The sequence below is a fragment of the Mauremys reevesii genome, linkage group 12, assembly GCF_016161935.1.
Source record: "Mauremys reevesii isolate NIE-2019 linkage group 12, ASM1616193v1, whole genome shotgun sequence".
In the NCBI taxonomy this organism is placed as follows: domain Eukaryota; kingdom Metazoa; phylum Chordata; order Testudines; family Geoemydidae; genus Mauremys; species Mauremys reevesii.
The window spans coordinates 34781780-34786779 of NC_052634.1; positions in this window are offsets into that span (position 1 = coordinate 34781780).

Here is a 5000-nt window from a genome sequence, read left to right on the forward strand (position 1 = left end):
AATCGCGCCGACCTCCTGGTTACCTCGGTCGGCCGAGGCGGTTTCGGGCGACCCTTCCGGACTTCCGCGGCAAGATCGATCGCCAGGTCAACCCCGTGCTAGCCGACGGGTTGACCTGCTCTCCGAGAGGGGACTTGGAAAAAATTTTCAGCCCGCGTCCCCGGGGGTTGACCTGGTGGCCGGGGGGGGACTTTGAATTTTTTTTCTTCCGACTCGGACAAATATCGATCGGCCCGCTTCCTCCGGCCTTAACCAGGCCGCCGAGCGGCCCGCCGTCCTCGGCCGCGGAGAGTGACTTTCCCCCGGTCGTTTGGATCGGGCGCGTGGAAGTTTTTTTTTTTTTTTTTCCAAAATTTGCCCAGAGGCTCCGGGGAGTTCTGCAAGGTCACCCCGGTCCCCGGAGCGGAAAAAAAAAATTTTTTTTGGAAAAAAGGATCGGGCCCTCCGAGACCGGGTCCTCGCCGCCAGGCAAGCCGCCCAGGGCTCACCCTCCTCGGCCGCGGAGAGTGACTTTCCCCCGGTCGTGTGGGACGGGCGCCTGGTCGTTATGTTCCAAAATTAGCCCAGAGGCGCCCGGGCGTTCGACGAGGTCACCCCGGTCCCCGGAGCTGTGAAAAAAAAAATTTGGTAAAAAGGATCGGGCCCTCCGAGACCGGGTCCTCGCCGCCAGGCAAGCCGCCCAGGGCTCACCCAACTCGGCCGCGGAGAGTGACTTTCCGCCCGGAGAGATAGCCGGCCACCAGGTAAACCCGGAGCCTCGGAAGACGAAGGGAGAACCGGGTTGACCTGGTGGCCGACCGGAGAGATCGCCGGCCACCAGGTAAACCCGGAGCTCCGACGGCCGTAGGGAGAACCGGGTTGACCTGGTGGCCGACCGGAGAGATCGCCGGCCACCAGGTAAACCCGGAGCTCCGACGGCCGTAGGGAGAACCGGGTTGACCTGGTGGCAGGCAGGGGACTTTGAAAAAAAATCCCCTGCCCGGGAAACAAACCGGCCACCAGGTCAACCCGGCGAAACCAAAGGGTTGGACCGGGTGGTCGGGAAGGGACTTTGAGTCATTTCCTCCCGGACCTTCCGGGGGTCGACTATTGCCGCCCTTGGACCTGCCCGGGGCCGGACCGTTAAGCCTCACCCCGGAGAGTCTGGGGGACGACAGGGAAGCCTGCCCCCGAGATACCCGGGGAGGACCGTTAATCCTGACCCCGCAGAGTCTGGGGGACGGCTGATGAGCCTCCCGCCGCGGACCTGCCGGGGTCGACTATTGCCGCCACGGACCCGCCCGGCTCGACTCTGCCGCCCCGACCCGCCCGGCTCGACTATTAAGCCCCCTCGGAGGTCCTGAGGAGCCGCGCTGCGCTGCCTCGGTGTTGGGGGACCGCCGGCCCGGAAGGCAAACCGGCCACCAGGTCAACCCGTGGAAACCAAAGGGGTGGCCTGGTGGCCGGAAAGCCGACGGGCCGCCAGGTCAACCCGGAGCCCCGGCCGACGAAGGGGAGAACCGGGTTGACCTGCTGGCCGGCCGCAGCGGTCCCCGGCCACCAGGTAAACCCGGAGCTCCGACGGCCCTAGGGAGAACTGGGTTGACCTGCTGCGCGGCCGCAGCGGCAGGCGGCCACCAGGTAAACCCGGAGCCCGACTGACGTAGGAGAACCGGGTTGACCTGCTGGCCGGCCTGAGCGGTCCCCGGCCACCAGGTAAACCCGGAGCCCGACGGCCCTAGGGAGAACCGCGTTGATCTGGTGGCAGGCAAGGGACTTTCAAAACTCCCTGCCCGGGAGACCGACCCGCCTCCAGGTCAACCCGTCGAAACCAAAGGTCGGGAAGGGACTTTGAGAAATTTCCTCCCGGACGTGCCGGGTCGGCTATTGCCGGCCCTTGGACCTGCCCGGGGCCGGACCGTTAAGCCTCACCCCGGAGTGTCTGGGGGACGACAGGGAAGCCTGCCCCGGAGATCCCGGGGGAGGACCGTTAAGCCTCACCCCGCAGAGTCTGGGGGACGGCTGTTAAGCCTCCCCACCGCGGACCTGCCGGGGGTCGACTATTAAGCCGCCCCGGAGCTGCCGGGTTTCGACTATTAAGCCGGCCCCGACCTGCCCGGGTCGACTATTAAGCCCCCTCGGAAGTCCTGAGGAACGGTGCTGCCCTGCCCTCGGTGTGGGGACCGCCGCCCGGAAGGCAAACCGGCCACCAGGTCAACCCGTCGAAACCAATGGGGTGACCTGCTGGCCGGCGAGCCAACGGGCCGCCAGGTGAACCCGGAGCCCCGGCCGCTGAAGGGAGAACCGGGTTGACCTGATGGCCGGCCGGTGAGATCGTCGGGCACCAGGTAAACCCGGAGCCCCGAACGACGGCGGGAGAACCGGGTTGACCTGGCGGCCGCCCGGAGATCGCCGGCCACCAGGTAAACCCGGAGCCCGACGGCCGAAGGGAGAACTGGTTGACCTGCTGCCCGGCAGCAGCGGTCATCGGCCACCAGGTAAACCCGGAGCTCCGACGGACGTAGGGAGAACCGGGTTGACCTGCTGCCCGGCCGCAGCGGTCCCCGGCCACCAGGTCAAACCGGAGCCCGACGGCCGAAGGGAGAACCGGGTTGACCTGCTGCCCGGCCGCAGCGGTCCCCGGCCACCAGGTAAACCCGGAGCCCGACGGCCGTAGGGAGAACCGGGTTGACCTGCTGCCCGGCCGCAGCGGTCCTCGGCCACCAGGTAAACCCGGAGCCCGACGGACGTAGGAGAACTGGGTGACCTGCTGCCCGGCAGCAGCGGTCCTCGGCCACCAGGTAAACCCGGAGCCCGACGGCCGTAGGGACAACCGGGTTGACCTGCTGGCCGGCCTGAGCTGTCCCCGGCCACCAGGTAAACCCGGAGCCCGACGGACGTAGGGAGAACCGGGTTGACCTGCTGGCCGGCCTGAGCGGTCCCCGGCCACCAGGTAAACCCGGAGCCCGACGGACGTAGGGAGAACCGGGTTGACCTGCTGGCCGGCCTGAGCGGTCCCCGGCCACCAGGTAAACCCGGAGCCCGACGGCCGTAGGGAGAACCGGGTTGACCTGCTGGCCGGCCTGAGCGGTCCCCGGCCACCAGGTAAACCCGGAGCACCGACGGACGTCTGGAGAACCGGGTTGACCTGCTGGCCGGCCGGAGCGGTCCCCGGCCACCAGGTAAACCCGGAGCCCGACGGCCGTAGGGAGAACCGGGTTGACCTGCTGGCCGGCCTGAGCGGTCCCCGGCCACCAGGTAAACCCGGAGCCCCGCCGGACGTAGGGTGACCCGGGTTGACCTGCTGGCCGGCCTGAGCGGTCCCCGGCCACCAGGTAAACCCGGAGCCCGACGGCCGTAGGGAGAACCGGGTTGACCTGCTGCCCGGCCGCAGTGCTGCCCTCCTGTGGACAAACTTGAGATGACTCGAGACCGACCGACCGCCGCCGGGTCGACCCGGTCGGTGGACCTGTTCTCCGGTGGGCAATCGGACGGCTCCTCTCCCCGCCTCGCACCGTGGGTCCCCAGGCCGGGCGCCACCGCAGGGTCCTCCCGGCGGGCGGGAGCCACTGGGACGCCGGGGCGTGGGAGCGGATCGCCCCGCCGAGACCGGGACCCGGCCGCCGGGCGAGCGGCCCGGGCGCGGCCGGGACTGCCTCCCGGCCGTTTGGCTGGGCCCGTGGAGGGAAGCGGGCGAGGAGGCTCGAGCCGGGTGCCTACGGCCATACCGACCGAAGCCCCGATCCCGTCCGATCTCGGAAGGTAAACCGCCCCGGCCTGGCTAGTACTTGATGGGTGACCGCCTGGGAATCCCAGGTGCCGAGGCAGCTTTTCCCGGTCCCGGCCGGCTCCTCCTTTTCCGGGCAGGGAGGAACCGCGCGGGGCCCGAAGGCCCCTCCTCGCTCCCGAGTCCCCACCACCACCACCGAGGAGGACCCGCGGCCCCGAAGCCTCGGGGGACCCCACCCCGGGGCCCAGGGGCGGGCGAGGAGGTTGGGGAGGACTGTTACGCTTACCCCCGGACTGCTTCGGGAGGACCGTCAAGCCTCACCCCGCAGAGTTTGGGGGACGACAGGGAAGCCTGCCCCGGAGATCCCGGGGGAGGACCGTTAAGCCTCACCCCGCGGAGTCTGGGGGAAGACAGGGAAGCCTGCCCCGGAGATCCCGGGGGAGGACCGTTAAGCCTCACCCCGCGGAGTCTGGGGGACGACAGGAAGCCTGCCCCGAGATCCCGGGAGGGGACCGTTAAGCCTCACCCGGAGAGTCTGGCGGACCGTTAAGCCTCACCCGGAGAGTCTGGGGACGACTGTTGCTGACCCCGGGAGGACCGTCGAGCCTGACCCCGCAGAGTTTGGGGACGACAGGGAAGCCTGCCCCGAGATCCCGGGAGGACCGTTAAGCCCCCCCCCGCGGACTGGGGGGGTCGACAGGGAAGCCGGCCCCGGCGATCCCGGGGAGGGGACCGTTAAGCCTCACCCCGGAGAGTCTGGCGGACCGTTAAGCCTCACCCCGGAGAGTCTGGCGGACCGTTAAGCCTCATCCCGGAGAGTCTGGGGACGACTGTTGCTGACCCGGGAGGACCGTCGAGCCTGACCCCGCAGAGTTTGGGGACGACAGGAAGCCTGGCCCCGAGATCCCGGGAGGACCGTTAAGCCTCACCCCGCAGAGTCTGGGGAACGACTGGTAAGCTTTCCCGGACTGCTGGGGAACGACCGTTGAGCCTCCCCGACCTGCCCGGGGTCGACTATTGCCGCCCCGACCCGCCCGGGATCGACTATTGCCGGCCCGACCCGCCCGGGTCGACTATTGCCGCCCCGACCCGCCCGGGGTCGACTATTAAGCCCCCCCTCGGAGGTCCTGAGGTGCGGTGCTGCGCTGCACCCGGTGTGGGGCGGACCGCCGGCCCGGAGGACAAACCGGCCCCCAGGGCACCCCGGCGAAACCAATGGGGTGACCTGCTGGCCGCAGTGGTCCCCGGCCACCAGGTCAACCCGGAGCTCCGGCCGGCGAAGGGAGAACCG